We start from the raw sequence: 22538 nt of genomic DNA, 5'->3' as shown, positions 1-22538 counted from the left end.
CTCACTTACAAGTTCTGAAGCTGCTGAAGATGGCAACAGGAATGAGAGCCCTACTGGACACAGTAGTCCAAGCCCTGCCTCAGGTAGGCTCGCTCGCTCACTTTTATAGTCGGTCCAGACACGCACACACATACAGAAAAACCCCCATCTCTGTTTTTGATGACTCGTGCATTAAACACAGATAGAATGTGTCTCGCTCAAACAGAAACAGACCCACAGACTTTCCCTTTCAACATCATGGGGAGTTCCCAGAAGCCCACTGAGACCGCATTGGCCTGGAAACAGTGAGTGTTTCTTTAACCTGTCTGGACTTCATTTGGTTGAGAACTCTCCAAAGAATCAGACATTTTCTGAGTACACAAAGTGAAAGAGCAGCACTTGTACCACCTTTATCTGAGTAAACATTTGGATTGTTAAGAACAGACAAAAACAAAGGACACCAAGTCCTCACGGGCAAACTCGCCCAAGATTTTGATTGAGAAAGCATGTGTGTCCAATATGAAACAGATATCTGCAAGTGTTAAGGAGATAAGGGGTGTGACACACACATAGATGCACGCAGCCCATTTTAATGGTACACGTCTAGAGAGCGAGGGGTCAAAAATCTATCACGTGGATGAGGAAATTCTGCAGACTCAGTTCTGATTGTGGATGGTCAAGGTCTGATAAGTGGTCTGGTATGTGTTGTTTGTGATATTATGATGTCATAATGTTGAAAGAGAACAAAATGTTGCATAAAACAAGAAAGAAATAAAATCATCAGAAACAAACCACCCCTGAAATTAAATCAACACTTCCCTGACCCAAGAATTAACTTATCACAAAATGTTATCCAAATCTTTCCACAAATGACTGAAAAATATTTCCTTCAGATTAACAGGCGTGATGTATGTAATAAGTATTTAATAAATACTGACTTTAAAAAAGTCAGTATGTAAATAGGGGTGTTTGATGTATGAACAGAAAGTGTTTCCCTCTGCTTGTAACAGTGTAACAAGAATGAACTTCTTAGTTTGTGGTGAACTTTTATGGATCAGGTCAAGTAATATCCCATAGACGTGTCAGTGTCAGCTAACAAGTGGAGTTAAGCGAGCAACCGCAGAGAGAGAGATGATATCCAGTATGTAGGTAAATTGTAGACAAAAAAATACAACCAAACCAGAATTTAAGAATAGAATTTTAGATTATACATATGGCTGGACACGGTGGCAGAACATTTCATCAATACTGCAAATTAGCACCTACTTACCAAAAATTCATAGAATAGCCATAGTCTGCAGCTGGACGGGGATTATCCTCTAACATTTTTGCTTATTTGGTCCTATGGAGTGATGAAAATGTAGCATAACTCTATTGTAAACTAGAGCACAGCGCTTGTAGAGCGCAAATCTCCGCCAACACTAGTTTCCATTTCTGCAAATTTTTACCTTGGACAAAATTTTCAAGGTCAAAATCCTGTTAGAAGTGACTTTTCATAAGCTAAAATATAATGCAAAATATAGATCAAAGGGGCTTCAATGTTAAAAATCAAATATTCACTAAATCTGCAACATGGATCAGATGTGGATCAAACTTAGTCAGTGGTGGGTACAATTCCGCTAATCTGCTAACCGCTAATTAGCAAAACTAACTTTTTTGTTAGCTGATTAGCTTTTCAGCTAACTTTGAAAGCCATCAGCGGACGAATGAACTTCCACTAAATTTAGTTCTGATAACTTTTAGACCACTAATATGTTTTTGTGGGCATAATGAATAAAGCTTAACAGTTAAAAACATTTGTAAAGCCTGAAATCATACATTTTTGTTCCTGTCTGTTTCATGTTTTGTAGTAGACAGACAGCTATGAGAGGTAGAGCTCAATCTTCTGCCAGCAGATAGGAGTTGGCTATCAGAGAGAAAGAAAGAGAAGAAAAAAAATTATTTTCACAGCCATACGATCGTGCAGAGGTGTTGGAGGAGACATGCACAGCAAGGCAGTTTTGAAGTATGGTTATAATTTAAACATACTAATTCCAGACAAGTTATTGAAATTAACATCACCTCTGTCGTTTACAAAGTGAAAATATCAGCTATATATTTAAGTTTTAAAGTAATGCACTAATTTTGAAGGTTTTTAGTGTTTACAGGCACACATGCCAAAAGGCATTATGGGAAAATGGCACTTCCTTTCAATCAGTGGTTGGTCGGTTTATAAAAACCAACACACAAGTTACTGTAACGTGTGTTGGTCTTTACAAATAACTCTGTATTTGTAAATATGTAATTTCTTCTTTTGTAAAAAAAAAAGGCAATTTGAAAACTGAAAATTTTGTTTAAGTGAATCAGCATGTATCTCAAATGTGTGGGAATTGGTATTCACACTGCCATCTACTGGTTTAGTGGATTAATGGTTATTGAAGCTAACTTTCTGGTTAGCTGTGGCCACCACTGAACTTGGTCTAGTCATTGTGAGTGCCAGTTTACACCTCATTGTCACAAATGAGAGTGATTGAGGCACAATGCAGAATGTACACCAAATGAGCTTTTCAATATTAAATTTGAATGTCCACAAAATCTAGATCAGGTGATATTATGCTGTGTGATAAAACTAAACCTTTCAAAGTGGTCTTTTCTTGTGGCCAGCCTAAGGCACACCTGTGCAATAATCATGCTGTCTAATCTGCATCTTGATATGCCACACCTGTGAGGTTAGATGGATTATCTCGTCAAAGGAGAAGTGCTCACTAACACAGATTTAGACAGATTTGTGAACAATATTTGAGAGAAATAGATCTTTTGTGTATATCGAAAATGTTTCAGATCTTTGAGTTCAGCTCATGAAAAATGGGAGAAAAAACAAAAGTGTTGCATTTGTATTTTTGTTCATTGTCGTCTGATGAAGGGCCGTGACTGTCAACGTCACTTGGTCAGTTACTATTACTTTGAGAATAGCAACTCGTGTGTAGATACTTTCTATTTCTGATTCTTTTACTAATTCTGCTCAGAGCCCAGTGTTTATTTGGCTTGGATATGCATGCCTTTGGACAGAAAAGCAGAAAAGTAGCATAACTCCAGCAAAAACTAGGTGTAAATGCTTTTGTACATAGCGTGGGAAGTTCTCATAGCATGATGCTAATTTTGTCCCATGGATTTGTGTAAATCTCATCAAACCAATGTAACTCTGGCAAAGTGTTCCCAGTACATGGTGCGGCGTCTCCAATGACTCCTGGCACCAACTCTGTTGAAATTATATAATATACAAATAATGAAGGTTTATGAGTTCAATCAATCAATTTTTTTTTTTTATATAGCGCCAAATCACAACAAACAGTTGCCCCAAGGCGCTTTATATTGTAAGGCAAGGCCATACAATAATTATGTAAAACCCCAACGGTCAAAACGACCCCCTGTGAGCAAGCACTTGGCTACAGTGGGAAGGAAAAACTCCCTTTTAACAGGAAGAAACCTCCAGCAGAACCAGGCTCAGGGAGGGGCAGTCTTCTGCTGGGACTGGTTGGGGCTGAGGGAGAGAACCAGGAAAAAGACATGCTGTGGATGGGAGCAGAGATCGATCACTAATGATTAAATGCAGAGTGGTGCATACAGAGCAAAAAGAGAAAGAAACAGTGCATCATGGGAACCCCCCAGCAGTCTACGTCTATAGCAGCATAACTAAGGGATGGTTCAGGGTCACCTGATCCAGCCCTAACTATAAGCTTTAGCAAAAAGAAAAGTTTTAAGCCTAATCTTAAAAGTAGAGTTCAGTGGTACAAAGGTGAAAGGTGGAACAAACCATTCAACTCGGCTTTGCCTCCTTGAATGGTTTGTTCCAGCTTTCACCAAATTAAATATTCGTTCCCTTGAAAGAATGTAAAAACTAGGGATGTGCCAATCCGATCACACGATCAGAAATTGTGCCCGATCACATGGTTTCAGACTTGATAGAAATCGGACGTTGCATCCCGATCAGGAATCTGATATAGATTTTATTCTCATATTTTGATCAGCGCTATTTCAAGCTCATTATTGCAGATCAATGGGCCTTTTACGTGTCAGAAGTGTCAGAGGCATCAAGAATCGGTCTAAAAAGTGTTATTTTCAATGAGACGCACTGCTTTTTAGAGGCGTCAGAAGCATCGCGTCAAAAGCCGACACAATGCTTCTGACGGGAGCACGCATTGCCGCTTGTCGGCAGGCTGACACGGTCAAAGTTCAACCCAGTCCAACTTTGACGCTTGGAGCTGTGACGTAGCTTCCCGCTGTCCAATAGGAATGACACATCGGGCCAAAACACGGAAGACTAGTGGCAGAAACCACTGATCTGTACAAAACAGAAACGTGTCATAGGACTGCTCATTTATAGAGAGGTTTTCTGAAGAAAAATCCTTGGAAATGTTTTTTGTGTTTTTACTTCTGCCCCGAAGTAAATTAATTACATAAGCCACCCAGCTGTGCTCAGACGCGTACATAACGGGCCGTTGTGAAAAAACGAGCGCGCACTGCATCAGGAAGTCCTCGCACGTTTCAACACAACCACCGTACGGTTCCGGGGGACATATGTAAGCTTCGGGCGACGGGGGGGGGGGGGGGGAACCTCTGAACGACCACTGAATTGATTCTGTTTGGCGGCTGATCCACTGGAGGGGATGTGGCTGCAGCCGCGCCTGACGCGCGCATGTCTACCTGCGCAGTGAGAGCCTCTATCCAACGGCTGAGGTGAGCGTCCTGCTCAGTTAATAAATCCAACCCAGCAGTGAGGTTAGACAGAATGTGCTGCAGCTCACCCAGCGATCCTTCTCGTGGATCCCGCGCACCTTGCACTTCCATTGATCGGTCAGTAGGTTGTAAACGCCCCTCGGAGTCCATGACGTGGCCGAGTTATCCTGTTGGGAAAGTGAAGTACACGGACCCACGCCAGGGGACATAAATGAACGGCCAATAGGATTTCCGAATAAATAATTTATTCTGCAAATGTGCACAAAAACCCAAATATGCTTTAGAAAACACAAAACGGTGCCGTGTGGGCAGGCCCGAGAGTAGGAGACGCCTATCCAGAGAAGAGCCAAGACCCATGAAGGTCCACTGCCAACGGAGACCTGCAACACACCAGAGCCGCCAAGTCCTGAATCCCCAGGTGGCCACCGCTCCAGCTGTCAGACCCGGTACTGCTGGCAGGAACAAACACAGGTTAAGGTGGGTGTGTGTACACCCAACAAACAGTCAGTAACTCACAGAAATCCTCCTGGAGGAAATAATCCAGATACTCCCAGAGTGCAGAGGAAAACTGGAGAACGTGCAGTGTCAAGAAGTCAGAAGTGAGGAGTGGAGACACCAACTCCTCCAACTTCCACAAACTCAGCTACAAGCTGCAAGTATAAGTCACAACTGCAAAGACTTCAGTTACAATGAATGTGCGTACGGCACAAAACAGCAGAGTAGGTTTACCTGAAAGGTAAGCAGATAACTCGGCAGAGGTATGGTGTCTCTCCCAGGCTTTTACGGATAGTGGTGATGAGTGACAGCTGCTGACAGCCTCCGGTGCACCTGGTGGATATGGCCTGGCCACTGCGCCCTCTGGTGCCTGAAACCTGCTATCAGGCAGGGCGCCCTCTGGTGGTGGGCCAGCAGTACCTCCTCTTCGGTGGCCCACACAACATAAAGTAGATCTATATCATTTGAGATTTAATTAATTTCTAAACAATAAAAAAGGGACTTACGTTTTGGTGTTCCACTGCAACACAAACTGGTGATGCTGTGCACTAAATGCACTCATATTTCCAAAAAAAAAAAAAAAAAAGGACTCTGTGTAGTTCCTCAGTCCAGCGAAAAATCACATCAGCTTTTCATCTAAACATCATTGCATCCAGACGGCTTACAGCGGAATGGATTTTTGTGTGCGTGTGTAGGTGTGTGTGTGTGTGCAGAGTGTAATGGTATCAAAAGTATGGAACCAAATTTGCACTCTAAATGCAATACAACACAAATGGGACAAATAATCCATGTCATGTGACATACAAAGCACCAATCGAATGACAAGGATCCACTCAGCTGTTATATAAAGTTGACCATTTAAACAATAAATATGTGGAAGTCGGGGAGTTGTGGGTGGGGGACAAGTGTCCCCCTCCTTCCTCCTGGAAGGGCTCTGTTTAAGATGTAGCATCTGGATTGGACCAATCCAGCCTAAATGGTTGCGTGCAGCGCAACAGGTCATCTAGCTAAATTAATATGAGTGTGAAGCTTCAAGCTGTATGAGAAGCCAGATCAAGTTAAGTGAAGCGACAGCTGTGCAGCCTTTTTATGGACACACAGTGTGACCCACTGACCATCACAAAGTAATACAAAAGTACACAGGTGGTGTGGTGAAAGAAGGTCAAGTCAGAGGTGAGGAAAAACACATTCCTCGTCTTTCTTTTTTATTGATCAGACTTTCTTTAACACTGAGCCCTTTGCTCTGTCTCAAGGGGACCAGGAGAGGTAATTAAAACTAGGGCTAATTAAACTGTACCAGAAGGCTTCTGTGTGTGTGTGTGTGTGTGTGTGTGTGTGTGTGTGTGTGTGTGTGTGTGTGTGTGTGTGTGTGTGTGTGTGTGTGTGTGTGTGTGTGTCTGTCCTTATGTGTTGAAATGGTGCAGGTGAGGCGTTCCACCTGGTCAAAGATTTATCCCGAGGCCATGCTGCACTGTATTTCAGAGTGAAAATAAAATTACTAGCTGCCAACCCTTCAGGATCACACACTCAGGGCTGTATTGACATTTCAATGAAGGCTTTCAACACGAAGGAACATTATATTCCTACACAAGGTAGCTGTCATGACTCGCAGGGTAAATGACTGTTAGAATTATAATTTATGACACAACATGATTTTAATGTTTCACACCAACATCTTATATGTTTAATAAGTTGTGGCAGGATGCGGAGACGTGACGACGGAGCTGTGTGCTAATACCTAAAGGGATAAGAATTTTAATAGCTTATTGACATATAAAGAGAAATGCACGTTCATGGCTCATCTTTCCAAAGACACAGCAAGACAAAGTCATTTTACCCACCCGCTTCCTCCATTATCCCCTCATCCCCCACTGGTGCAAAATGGCTGCTGCACGCAGCTCGCTAATGCTAATAGCTTACATTTATCGCTTTATATCGGCTGTAAAGCCAAGCCAGTTGTTTTATCTCTGCTGTGGGAGGCTGAGAGATCTCCGGAATGGCCCGTGGCAGCTGTGGCCACCACATGGAAGGCCGTTTTTTTTGTTTTAGCAAGGCATTGGAGTTGCCCCTTGTGAATCACAGCAATTTGTCCGCCGCTTAAAAAAATTGTTTTTCTCTGTTAACGTTACATTGCCCAAAATGAGTATTAGTGCCAGACGGCACTTTAAACTATTTATGGGTATTTCTTTACCTTCTACCATGTGAGTTATTGTAATGTAATATACTGCAAGGCTCTGATTTTTTGTTTGTTTGTTTGTTTGTTTTTGCTTTTTTTTTTTTTTTTTGGTTGAGAGAGTGCATTCATGGAGTTCTGGAACATGTACGGCAATAACAGATTCTCATCAGTGGTGCATTCATCCTTAGTCACGAGTCCACACGGACTTACTAGCAGCGCTCCAGACTAAATCGCAGTAACATAGAGACACTTGATACAACTTCTACAACAATCAGATCTTCAGCTATTAAGGTACTTCAAATGAACAAGTGTACAGCAATTACTGCTAGTACTCTCAATTCAAGGGGACACATGGAGCTGCGGTGCACTGAGCGGAACATTTTTGTCTGTAGAATGTATTTACGTTTCATGCAACGTGAACATTTCTCTGTTTCAGAGTTCATAAACCATGACGTGTACAGTATGTCGTATTTGTGCTGATGTGTAGTTCCTTTCATCTGTCAGAATCACCAGAATCAGAATCACCTTTATTGTCATTGCACAGAAATCAGCACAATGAAATTTGCTTGTGCATCCTCAGAAACAATGCCCACCCTCACACATAGCTTACCCACACACATACTTCAATAAATATTAAGAACATCGGGAGATTTTTTTTTGGGGGGGGGGTGAGGCGAGCTCAGAGACCTCTAAATTACACCATTCCAGGTGGACATTTGTCTCATATTGCAGCGTCCCCAGCAAACATAACTCATATTGCAATGGTCCCACATTGTCATTTTCTCATATTGCACTCATCCGATGCTGCACATGTCCCATATTGCACATATCCCTCTAAAACATCAATTAACATTTAAAATACCCAACTTTAATAAAAACCCTTAAATAGCTAAAAAAAAAAAAAAAAGTCCCTCATGTCCCCTCTTTGTTCTAATTAGAATAATGCAATTGTTCATCTGACATATTGATTAAGGTGAATTTGTGACTGGACTTTTTCATGTTGTCTGTTGCAACTTTGTTATTACCTCCACCAAGGAGGTTATGTTTTCAGTCGCGTCCGTTTGTTTATTGGTTGGTTGCTTGGTTGGTTGGATTGTTAGCAGGATTACTCAAAAAATCCTCAACGGATTTCAATGAAATTTTTACCAGGGGTGTATCTTGGCCTAACTTAGAAGTCATTAAATTTTGGTAATGATCTGGAACACGATCCTGATCCAGTAATTTATTTTAAGGATTCTTTATCATTGCAGGATAGGGCCAATTTCAACATTTTTGCATCTAACTTCATGAAGACGGGTCACAAAGGCTGAACAAAAATTAAGTTACAACACAACAATAATTTAGCATTTGTTTCTCTTGAATAAACTTATTAGAAAATTAAAAAAAAAACTTGTCATTAATGCAGTTTCTCTTTATAAATACATTTGCTGAAGATCTAAGGGTTTAACCACTGAATCTGAAACATGACGGTAGATGCGTGAAATGACATGTAATAAGTCTCTTTGCCAAAGGGTATTCCATGTGACGTCAGTGAACCTATGGCTTTGGCGGAGGTTTGCACTCTCTGAGTGCTTCTAGTTTTCAATGATTTATTTACGATTGGGGAAACTTGGTGCACATTTTTAAATTATGTACAGCACTTTGGTCGACTGCTGTCATTGTAAACGTGCTTTAGAAATAAAGGGTGAGTTGAGTTGCAGATGATAAATGAGTTCTGCTAACAGTATTTAAAACAATCAAGTTAATCTGCTTATGTTCAATGATGCATATTTAAGATACTTTCTCTTTCAAGATGTATTCTCACATATTGGTGATACTGGATACAGTCTTGACGATTGTACAACTTCACGTTGCTATTTGTGAAGGGTGATTGAAAAGTTTTGCGCCCAACCAAGAAGAAACCACAACTGAATTAATGTGGTGCTTAATATTTCAACATAATCCACCATGTTAGTCCACATACTTTTCCAGCATCGCTGCAGTGCATGAGTACTGTTCTCATAGAAGGTCTTATCCTCAGGCCTGGGGAGTAACGGAATACACGTAATGGCGTTATGTAATTAGGATACAAAAAAAAGGTAACTATTGCGCTACAGTTACAGAAAAAAGACGTCTTCAGATTACAGGTATATTTAGTAAAAATGGGGATTACTTCGCAGGATTACAATTTTAATGCATTTTCTGATATTATCCAGGGTTCTCGCTAGCGCAAACTTGCGTTACGGCCTGTTACACTATAATTTTGGACCGTTACGCTTATTTTGGACGTTACGATTTTCAATACAGTGTCTGTAATCAACCTTTTCTGCAGCGTGACTCCAGTTTGAGCGTGAATCGAAGCAATGCTTCAATTCAATGGCTCGTGGCTCTTTGATTCGCTGCTCTTCAGAAGCGGTAAGTCTGCTTCTTCACTCCTCTGAAAGCCATTAAAATATGAGTCATTTTTGTGTGGATAAAAGTCACTAACTGGGACTCTGGTCTTGTTGCAGTCGAGAAACGAGAATCGGCCTCCGTTTTGTCACAGCTTCAAATGCTGCACGGCTCTCTGCTGAGACAAAGTCCGCTCGGAATTAATAACTTCAAAACGAATCGCTGCTTTAAATAAAATGACACCTACTACAAATGTTGCAATACAGACACAAAACTACAATTGACTAAAATGTTTTTTCCTCCCAAAATGAGACGTCTTGCATTCTTTATAAACCTGACCTGCACCACTGAGGGCCATGTACTGGTAACCCAGAATGAGATTGCCCACTCAACAAACTTCCCCAGCCTTCTGGATATGATGAAGGAACTTGGGCTGTCGTACCTGGCTTGTCCCCTTTGGGTACCCCTAGAATGGCCAATTTTTAGCTTAAATTCTCAAAAGCAGGTACGGCAGGAAACATACAGCTGTTTATCATCCAAATATCATGGACAAAGTAACAAGAAGAACCAAAACCACTTACTTATGGAAGGAAATATTGTCTCCCTTGTTCCTGCGTTTGTGGTTTTGCCAACATGCGCAGCTTTCCAGCATATTCCACCTGTTTCTTGAACTTCTATACACGCAAATCACTAACTTGTGTTAAGGATTAGACGCGGATTGAGGAGCGGTCCAGTATCTGACTGAACCCAGCATGAAATAATCAGAAGCAGTTCCAAAAAGAAAACACATTTATTTTTCTCCCTTTGTGCTATACATGAAATACTAAATAATTATAGTTCTGGTGAGGTGAAAAGGCGGCGCGCTCTCTCAGCGTCTCAACAGTCGGAGTCCGAACGTTCAGGACTCAGGAGTTCCGCCGACACCCCCCCAGGTGACTTTCCCAGACTGTACTCTGCGAAGGAGGAACAGAGATGAGATTATTCAACCCTTATTACTACGAAATATTGTTTAGAGGCAAACTTATCAGCTACACGTTTAGGTCTGGTTTCAAACTTAGTTCAAAGAGGCTGCTGCTCACAGCTAGTGGAGGATCATTAATCCGCACGCCACTGCCGTGAGGAGCACGCCAAACAATTTCCACCAATAATTACTTATAGCTGCGTATAAATGCCAATTTACATTCACGGATAAACTTTTCAGAATATTCACCTCTGTCGTGTGCTGACAACGTTTGCCTCTCACCCTCGTCCTCCTTCACAGGCGCGATGTCAGACTCTGAAACGGCCCTCAGCGTCCCCACACGGTCGTCACAAGGTCGTATTCTCCGGCAATCTTATCCAACTCACTGCTGGTTTAAATGTAGTTCTTCATCACTACATTGGTACCAGCTGGAAGTCCTCAGATCTGCACGTGAACATCACAGGTGTCGTCGATTGTCCGAATGCAACAGGCGCAGCCAATCATCGTAACAGAGGAGAGAGACTCTTCTGCAGGACATTTTCCTCAGAGAACAGCCCCAAATCACCTGGGAAGGAAAATAAACACAAATCAACCCAACCTTGTCCAGCCAAACCCCCCCCCCCCCCCAACACACAACAACTTGCCCGGAATTAAAATGGCGACCACGCCTCCTTACTGACAGTATTTACTTAATGGTTTTCATTTTGCTTTTGTTCTTATTTTGAAAGTTCAATAAGTGGACTGATATGTTAAACATGGTGCGAATTTAGTGAACAAGTAGCAGACTTTTTTTTGTTTTGTATGTTGTTCTGCAAGCCACTTTTAATTACAAATTCATCCGCACATCGCCTGAGTTTTCATTATCCTTCATTTGTTTGGCATTTTTTGTTGAAAATTTAGCAGGTGAACACTGGGTGTGTTTAAAACAATATTGTGGGTGCTCTTAATTCATAATGTGAAGTAAAACAGAGCATGCCATGTAAAAGAAACAGTTTTATTTTTGCTTAATAAACTGTACTATGTAGTCAAGACTATTTCTATTTAGTTTCTTTTGTCTGTATTAGCATATTTGATATTGGAGTAATCCAGAAGTAATTGAAAGTAATCAAATTACATTACTTTAATATTATGGTACTTGGATTACGTTACTGATTACATTTTTCAACGGGCAACTAGTAACTGTATCGGAATACATTTTTAAAGTAACCCTCCCAACCCTGCTTATCCTTGAGCTCAAGGAAGTCATCCACTGCAGTTATGACATCATTATCAGTATTATAATGAGTTCCAGCAAGATGTTTTTTCATGTATGGAAACAGATGAAAGTCCAAAGGAGCCCAATCAGGGGAATAAAGTGGGTGCCGAACAAGGTCAAAGCCACAGTCATGAATGGCAGCCATTGCAATGACCAGCATGTGGACCGTAGCATTGTCCTGGTGAAACAGAACAAGGGAGAACCTCGTCTGAGTTTCTGCTTTATTTTCTCCTGCATTTGTCACAAAAGGGAAACATAATAGGCTCCACCAATGGTCTGTTCCTTCTGGAGATAGTCCACCATTATCATGAAATCAGTATCCCAGAAGACACAGGCCAAGAACTTTCCAGCAAAGACAGCTTTGGCTTTCTTTGACAGGGGAGAACCTGTGTGTTTCCTTTGCTCCAGCTGTTGTTTGGACCCTGATTCAAAGTGATGGACCCTTGTCTCTTCCATGGTCATGAATCATCGCATGACGTTATCCAGATCTGCCTCAAAAGGCCGAAGATTCTCCCTGGACATCTGGAACCTCGTGCATTTCGGATCAGCCTTGAAAAGCCTTGGAACCTATTGTACTTAAAGTTTTGTCATTTCCAGTTGTTCTGTCAGAACCGAGAGAACCCTGTCCTGGGAAATACAGACAGTACTGACTATGTGATGCTCACTTACTTTTGTGTTAGCAAGGACCATATCATGAATCTTCTGGATCATATCGGTGAAGGTGGGAGTTCTGGGTCTTCCTGATCTTGCTGCATCTTTGGCGCTTGTTCTGCCCCTCTTGAATTTGGCTGACCAGCGATTAAATGTAACATGAGATGGCGCATCCTCCCCTAATGTCATCACTGTCTCCTTATGGATCTCCTGTGGAGACATTCCCTTTTTTTGAGGTAGTGAATCACAACACACCCACCAGCTTTGTCCATTTTGCCAATCTGACACACCCCGACTCCACTGAAATATTGTCTGCAACATTCACCTTGAAACAGAAGCAGAAGCTTTTTGAGGATTTTGAGGGGTAAAAAGCTACATAAATTTCATTTGAAACCCAAAATGTATCATTTTAGGAAATACATTTTTATATACAAATAGTCCTTGCTTGGGATTGGATCAGTTGCCATAAGAACCACCCAGGAAGAACCAAGATAACATTAATGCAAACTTTATACACAAACACCTTAACAATTACATAAAATATACCTTTAAAATACATAAGCATTTTTAAACAGGCACCTACAACAAATATCATCATATACATAATAATAATTGGGACCGAATTTTCGCAGCGAAAGTCCACCCAAGCAGAGCGGCACACCGGGTGAAGGAGGCGCGTCCGTCGCCTGGCGACCCACGTGAATTTCGGTTGAACCCCCTGAACCCACTCTATATAAGGGCATGCAGTGTAGCAGGTTTTTTTTTTTTTGGGGGGGGGGGGGGTGCAATGTAGCAGGGTTTTTTTACTGTCAAAATTCTCCTTTTCAACACAAGTGTGCTTACATCATTTGTAATTAAACCTTTATTCAGACCTTTCAAACATTGCATTTTGTATAGGCAACAAGCCCCTGACACAAGTATCTACCTTTAATTATTTTCACTCTTTATCTACAAAGCTGCTCATGTATATTCACTTTCAGACAAAAACCTGTCAGTGCTTTAATGTTAAACCTCAGCTCTGCATAACAAACAATAAATCTCAAATGGCTTTTCTGCTGATACGAGGTCTGTCAATAAAGTATAGGTCCTTTTTATTTTTTTCAAAAACTATATGGATTTCATTCATGTTTTTACATCAGACATGCTTGAACCCTCGTGCGCATGGGTGAGTTTTTCCACACCTGTTGGTGACGTCATTCGCCTTTCAGCACTCCTTGTGGGAGGAGTCGTCCAGCCCCTCGTCAGAATTCCTTTGTCTGAGAAGTTGCTGAGAGACTGGCGCTTTGTTTGATCAAAATTTTTTCTAAACCTGTGAGACACATCGAAGTGGACACGGTTCGAAAAATTAAGCTGGTTTTTGGTGAAAATTTTAACAGCTGATGAGAGATTTTTCCTGTGCCACCGCACTGCGCCGGCTGCGTCCCGACACGCAGACCCGTCCACATGTCTTTCATTAAAAAAAATAAAAAGGACCTATACTTTATTGACAGACCTCGTAAATGCATGGAGTCATGTAAAGTCTTTACAGCACATACATTGTAATTCTAGTAACTGTTTGTTACTGTTTTTTCCCCCAGTGGGCTGTTGTTTGAAAGAGTGAGGCTGCTTACTGTCCCCGTAAGATACTTTGAGTTGACAAGTGAATAGTGATGATGACTATTAACTTTAGCTGATGTTGAGCTGAAATCAAGCCAAGACCCCAAACCCACAACATCATTAAATGGATCTGCTGTTATCAACATCTCAGATTAATACACACTTTACACTTTGAAGGACTGTCATCCACTTTCAACACTTTTGAATAGATAGATAGATAGATAGATAGATAGATAGATAGATAGATAGATAGATAGATAGATAGATAGATAGATAGATAGATAGATAGATAGATAGATAGATAGATAGATAGATAGATAGATAGATAGATAGATAGATAGGCAGTTGGTTGGTCAATTCATTGTTGCTCATTTATAGCGCCTTTGTGTGATCTGTATAAATAATAAAGGTAGTTAGGTGTATAGACATCTGCAGTTGCATCATTAAGGGCATCTGGTAAAAAAAAAAAAAAAAAAACTCCAAGCAAAAAAGCTGGAGAAGCCAAAAGAAATGCAGGCATCTGTTTGTAAAGGCTGAATTTTGCCTTTTGACTGCTCCATTTGTTTAGGGTCACCACAGCAGATCCAGCACAGAATCACATTTGGCTTTGGCACAAGTTTTATGCCAGGTGCCCTTCCTTAGGGCCCCTTCACACATAGTGCGAATTTGGTTGATTTGTGTACAACTCAGGGTGACACATGACGGTAGAGTTGTATGAGAACACCACGAAACATCGCGCCGATGGGCAGGCGTGCACGACACTGGCGCAACGTTTCATGCACGCAATGGTGTCTGACGAGCAGGAACACAGTATGAGCTGCTGCAGCTGCTCGCATTGTGTTCCATGGGACGAGCTACACCACATCGCGCTGCTGATTTGGAGGAAAATAAAATAAAAACCAGCTGTATAATTAGTGAATATCACTGGGTTGACATAAATAATACATAAAGGGGGACACAATACAGAACCCCACAGTTAAATAAAAAGAAAAAAAACACCACTCACAGGATTTGCACACACACACTCTGATTACCAGACAGAAACTTTACCACTGCACCACAATCACTATCTTATAACAGGAGCATGAAATGACTAACATCATCAAGCAGACAAACATATTTTCTTAAAAAAAGAAAAAAAGCGCTGTGATAACTGACCATACAGCGTTTGCTACGGTGTATTTCTGCTGATACATGTCTGAAAGTATTTGTCGTACTGTTGGCATGTCATATGGTCCTGCGGCGCCCACTCACTGTCCTGTCAGACAGCCATGATGTTCAGATCATCTGCTGCGTGTCCACATAAATTGACGGTCCGCTTTGTGGCACGCCACATCTCAGCAACTCCACAGTCGTGGGGCACTTAGATAAATTTCACAGCAGCATGACAGTGATGGTCTGCAGACTGTTGTCGTGCCAAGAGTACAACTGGCCACACATTTTCTAAGTGCCAAACGAGATGTTTGTGTGTGTCACACCTACCGCAAAAGGGTGCGATGGGTTCGCACAGCGCACACTCTGTCTTTCACCCGCTGGTGTGCGCAAATAGTTGTAGCAACAGGTGTATGAGGCGTTAGAGGCAGGTACAATCCCACACGTTTTGCATACAATTCCTGCTTCATGCGCACTTTGACCAAACTTCGCACTATGTGTGAAGGGGCCCTTACATAACTCCAGTTTTACCTGGAGAAAAACACACAGCCCCTGGTCTTCTGAAGAGGTCTCCCATCCAAGTACTAACAAGGACCCACTCTGCTTAGCTTCTTAGATGGGACAGGATCAGCCTCACACAGAGTTGCAATTTGAGACTTTTATATCAATTTGTCATTTTAAAATAACTGGACATTTTAACTTTGGAAGCTATATCATCATCATCATTTTCTGTGATGACTGTAGGATGTGGGACTTGTGTGACCAATTTAGATTCCAAGCAGTCATTGAGGAAGCAAGCAAAGCTAGACTGCACCTGATTTATCATTTGTCATATGAGGGATATTTATAGATTTTGTTGTTGTCTTCACTGGGTAAATGACAAACTTAAAGATAGAAAGCAGATATAATGATGTGATACATGTCAGAGATGTCTTATAACACCTACGTAAAGGTTTTGCTTTGTGTTTGCTACAGGTGGGTAACCTGGGCCTGCTCTTCATGCTGCTGTTTTTCATCTACGCCGCCTTAGGAGTGGAGCTTTTTGGAGAACTAGGTGAGTGCCAATTGTGACGTCCCTATAGACCAGGTCAGGACTGCAAAAAAAAGTTTGACTTTGCATGATGTGAGAGTAGCATCTTTCCAAAAAAGTTCTACTGATGGGTCTATTTTTACTGTAATATGAAGTCTGGGAAATGCTACTTGTGGTTTTTTTTTTTGGGGTTTTTTTGTTTTGTTTTTTTTAGGCATATCACCTTCATATTACCACACAAATATTAAATATTTTATCCTTATCCATACACTAACTAATCTAAATTTAAAGACGTTCAGCAAATTATATTCTAAAAGACAAGAAAACATACACATTTTTAGTGTTCTTAGTGTTGTATTTGTTGACCCCGATGACATGTCACTCATCATTTATTGTTGAAAAACATTCTAAATACATGTACTGTAGTATTCTTCTATAATTGGGTACTTGACATGTGAAAAAGCTTTGGTAGGACTCAAAAAGTACCTCTTCACACAAACATTTTTTTTTTAACTTAAGTTTAGAAATGTTTAATAAAACAAGTAAATTGCCCATAAGGGCAAGGGATATTTGAGCTGCTTTTGGTGCCATCTAGTGGATGATGTGAGCATTACAGGGCTCCTGAACATTTCCTATTTGAAATCCAAAATTCAGTAAAAATGGCATTTATAAATGTCACAAATGCATGGATTTTTGGCAGGCAGATCTTTGACCTCCCAGTGACAATCAGAAGAACAGCATTTTCTCTTGACAAGCACAACTTACACTTGTGAAAAACCCCTTCCAAAATGTATTTAAAACATGCATTGTTATTCATTTTTAATGTACTAAACCTTGCAGCAATTGCAGTTGCAGCAAGACAAATCAACTCATAAATACATCTATCCATCCAATTTCTATATCCACTAATTCTAGTTACAGGTCACGGTGGGGCTAGAGCCTACCTGTCATACCTGTTGGTGAACCAATATTTTCCTGAACATGTGCACATGAAAGCATCAGTATGAAAGTCTCCTCACTTGCTGTATTACTTTCTGCATTCCTTTTCATCAGTTCTGTCTGCCAAAACCAAACAGCTGTGTGGGAATCAAACCCTTTTCCTGTTTTCTGATATATAAATCTAAAACTCTGTCCTAAAATATCCACATTGAAGTTAGCAGATGCATTATATCTTCCAAACACATTTCCCACGTGAGCTGCAGCTGTGGCTAGTGGCAACGCTTGTTACCACCGCAGCTCGGCAGGAGGAAGGATTAGCGGCAAATACAAGTGTCTGAAGTTTATCTTGGGATATAAGCTCAGAGACATAATAAGAATATTTGATGCCATTGGTGTTAAAATAATAAAACCTGTCTACATTTTGTGGCAACCTAGAGAAATACTATATCTGTCATGCTGTTTGAAATAAAGGAAATGCAAAATGTCAACAGTTAAAGCAAATGTTATTTGCCTGGCAGTTTTCTTGGTGGAGGGGTGGGGGGGTGACTGAGTGGAAGCAGAATCCCTGACTAAATTTGTATTAAATGTGCAAATATGTGTTTTAGCGTAGATTTCATCAACTCTCATGCTTCAGTAAAACATACAATGTACTACCGATACTGTAGTCATGACAGTACCAGTACATCCCTGTGGTTTCTCCCTTGTTGTCACTCGAGGTTGCCACTGCAGAGCTGCATGTTGATTTGGCACAAGTTTTATGCTGGATGCCCTTCCTGATGCAATTCCATCTTACATGAAGCATGGGCAGGGATGGCCTCAAACTGAAAACGTTCCACACTGAAAACAAGCATATTCAAACACTTGGCCATGATTCTGGTAGCAACACAAGTGCAAATTTGGGAATAGTAAAAGGTAAAACAAGAAAAATAACAGCTAAAGAGTCTCTCTCCCTCTCTGTCTCTCTCTCTCTCTCTCATTCACAGTTTGTAATGAAGACTACCCATGTGAGGGTATGAGTCGACACGCTACCTTTGAGAACTTTGGCATGGCTTTCCTTACCTTGTTTCAAGTGTCCACAGGTGACAACTGGAACGGCATCATGAAGGTACAGAATCAAAATCATCAGGATGCTCCCTGTAATAATAATACTTGCAGAATTACTTGTCTTTGCCTGAGTGAAGGGAAGTTGCCAGGTTTTAAGCATTTTTTTTCAAAAATAATAATAATAATCACACCGTTGGAATCAATACATCAACGAAGTCATTTTAAGCTATAACTAAACTACAGCACTCACAGAATGCACTTGTTTATTCTTTTAAAATTGCCGCTATGATTGTGCTAAAACTATCAGTTATGCTGTTTCTTAAAAGTCTTCAGATATTTATTGTACACTTTGATGATTTTATTTTTATTTTTGTATTTTTTTTTTTTTTTATTGTTTCACTTTCTGTATTATATTGACTTTGAATAATTAATGCCATGACTCCACACACTTCGATACAGTAGGTGGCGGTATGCACCTGCAAAGGTGGTTTGCCATCCACCAACAAACTCAAAGATGATGTTTTATTTTTATTTATTTATGTCTTAGGTTTATTTTCAACCTGTTGCTGATGACTTGAGCAAGGGTTTAAGGCAAACTGTTAACGCAATGATTCATGATGGATTTAATTGTTCAGCCTGTCTTGAAAAAAACATAATCTTTTCAAAGTCACAAGCATCACATACCGCGATGGTAACAGCTAATGGTAGTATGGCCAAATGCACCCTTTGCAAACTTTTTATGACAATTAAACGGATAATCAACAAAGTGTTGGCTGCAGTTTTTCCATCGAGTGAGGTGGCATCTTACATACATATACAGAAAGCCACTACACCTAGCACACCACTTTCACTGCGGACGCGGACACATGGACACACACAGATCCACATACAGTGAGGTAAATTAGTACTTGATCCTCTGTTGATTTTGCAAGTTTTCCCACCTACAAAGAATATTGAGGTCTGTCATCAGATTGTATGATTTTTAAATAATTAATTTTCATTTTATTGCATGAAATAAGTATGTGATCACCTACCAACCAGCAAGAATTCTGTCTCTCACAGATCTGTTAATTTTTCTTTAAGAAGCCCTCCTATTCTGCACTCTTTACTTGTATTAATTGCACCTGTTTTAACTTGTTACCTGTATAAAAGGCACCTGTTCACACACTTAATCACACTCCAACCTGTCCACCATGGCCAAGACCAAAGACCTGTCTAAGGACACCAGGGACAAAATTGTAGACCCGCACAAGGCTGGGATGGACTACAGCACAACAGACAAGCATCTTGGTGAGAAGGCAACAACTGTTGGTGTAATTATTAAAAAATGGAAGAAAGACAAGATGACTGTCAATCTTCCTTGGCCTAAAGCTCCATGTAAGATCTCGCCTTGTGGGGTAAGGATGATTCTGAGAAAGCCCTCTCCATTACAGACCTCTCAATTCTTTGTAGGTGGGAAAACTTGCAAAATCGACAGTGGATCAAATACTTATTTGCCTCACTGTGCGTAAGGTTGTTTATCGTATAGATCATGTGTGATCTAAAACTTTATGTTGTACTTTTTTTTAACCTTTTTTAGAGCTTCTGGGACTCTTGTTTACTTTATAATACATACGCTTTGGGCTTTGGTGGTGGAATACACTGGTAATTGCTTTTCTAGGTTTAACATCACACTTAGAGCTTGTTGACATGGCGCAACTTGACGCTTAAACAGCATGTCAGCAACAGCAAAATCCACCTCAAGCTCAGTCAGTTCCCGCTTTCAAAGAAAGGTGAACATGAGCCACAAAAAGAAACAGTGAAGGGAAGAATTAGAAGACATAAAAGACAAGTTTAAGTGCCCCCTCTATTTCTCTTATGCATCCTATTTTCCACTTCACTCCAGCAGTATTTACTAATTAAATGAAAAAGTGCTGCTTCAGCATGGAGTAGAGATTTTCTTACAGGGGATCTGACTGTGCCTCATTACACACACACACACACACACACACACACGCACAAATCTCCAATATCCTCTCAGCATACACCTACTGCCGCCAACAACTATTACCACTCCTCCATACACCTGCAGGGGGTAAAGATGATATGTGTGCTGTGTGTGGACCATTGCACACATGCTGGATGCAGTGCGGATGTCAGTAGGAAATGAAATAAGCTAGCGGGCTGCAGATGCTCCCCCTCAGTGTAAATCTCTACCTCGAACTGTCAAATTACTGTGTGTTCTCCGAGAGGTAGACCTGCATTGGTTTTGCAGAAGGCATTCAAGCCAGAGGTGTAATTAGTCATGCAGTGATGATAAGAAGAGTGGATATAATGAAGGTAAGAGGGCAGTGAGGAGAAAGGGGCTCATGTCTGCGCAAACCAGCTGTAATAGGAAAGAGAAAATACAGGTTAATAGCAGGGGGCTGACCAATTATTATTCTTGTGAGGGGAAACTTATAAGGGGGAAAAAATTATATATATATATAATATATATATATATATATATATATATATACATACACACACACACAACAAAAATATAAACACAACACTTTTGGTTTTGCTCCCATTTTGTATGAGATGAACTCAAAGATCTAAAACTTTTTCCACATACACAATATCACCATTTCCCTCAAATATTGTTCACAAACCAGTCTAAATCTGTGATAGTGAGCACTTCTCCTTTGCTGAGATAATCCATCCCACCTCACAGGTGTGCCATATCAAGATGCTGATTAGACACCATGATTAGTCCACAGATGTTCCTTAGACTGCCCACAATAAAAGGCCACTCTGAAAGGTGCAGTTTTATCACAAAGCACAATGCCACAGATGTCGCAGGATTTGAGGGAGCGTGCAGTTGGCATGCTGACAGCAGGAATGTCAACCAGAGTTGTTGCTCGTGTATTGAATGTTCATTTCTCTACCATAAGCCATCTCCAAAGGTGTTTCAGGGAATTTGGCAGTACATCCAACCAGCCTCACAACCGCAGACCACGTGTAACCACACCAGCCCAGGACCTCCACATCCAGCATGTTCACCCCAAGATCATCTGAGACCAGCCACTCGGACAGCTGCTGAAACAATCGGTTTGCATAACCAAAGAATTTCTGCACAAACTGTCAGAAACCGTCTCAGGGAAGCTCATCTGCATGCTCGTCATCCTCATCGGGGTCTCGACCTGACTCCAGTTTGTCATCGTAACCGACTTGAGTGGGCAAATGCTCACATTCGCTGGCGTTTGGCACGTTGGAGAGGTGTTCTCTTCATGGATGAATCCTGGTTCACACTGTTCAGGGCAGATGGCAGACAGCGTGTGTGGCATCGTGTGGGTGAGCGGTTTTCTGATGTCATTGTTGTGGATCGAGTGGCCCATGGTGGCGGTGGGGTTATGGTATGGGCAGGCGTCTGTTATGGACGAAGAACACAGGTGCATTTTATTGATGGCATTTTGAATGCACAGAGATACCGTGACGAGATCCTGAGGCCCATTGTTGTGCCATACATCCAAGAACATCACCTCATGTTGCAGCAGGTTAATGCACTGCCCCATGTTGCAAGGATCTGTACACAATTCTTGGAAGCTGAAAATGTCCCAGTTCTTGCATGGCCGGCATACTCACCGGACATGTCACCCATTGAGCATGTTTGAGATGCTCTGGACCGGCGTATACGACAGCGTGTACCAGTTCCTGCCAATATCCAGCAACTTCGCACAGCCATTGAAGAGGAGTGGACCAACATTCCACAGGCCACAATTGACAACCTGATCAACTCTATGCAAAGGAGATGTGTTGCACTGCATGAGGCAAATGGTGGTCACACCAGATACTGACTGGTATCCCCCCCAATAAAACAAAACTGCACCTTTCAGAGTGGCCTTTTATTGTGGACAGTCTAAGACACACCTGTGCACTAATCATGGTGTCTAATCAGCATCTTGATATGGCACACCTGTGAGGTGGGATGGATTATCTCAGCAAAGGAGAAGTGCTCACTATCACAGATTTAGACTGGTTTGTGAACAATATTTGAGGGAAATGGTGATATTGTGTATGTGGAAAAAGTTTTAGATCTTTGAGTTCATCTCATACAAAATGGGAGCAAAACCAAAAGTGTTGCGTTTATATTTTTGTTGAGTGTATATATATATATATATATATATATATATATATATATATATATATATAT

At 41.1% G+C, this 22538-nt stretch overlaps 1 pseudogene; it reads left to right on the top strand.

Annotated features, from left to right (window-relative positions):
- LOC117527690 overlaps window positions 1–22538 on the top strand; it is a 595993-nt pseudogene that overhangs the window by 501609 nt on the left and 71846 nt on the right.

This window comes from Thalassophryne amazonica, chromosome 16, assembly GCF_902500255.1.
Source record: "Thalassophryne amazonica chromosome 16, fThaAma1.1, whole genome shotgun sequence".
Taxonomy (NCBI): domain Eukaryota; kingdom Metazoa; phylum Chordata; class Actinopteri; order Batrachoidiformes; family Batrachoididae; genus Thalassophryne; species Thalassophryne amazonica.
The sequence above is the reverse complement of the archived record's forward strand: the minus strand, read 5'-3'. Positions and strand labels throughout refer to the sequence as shown.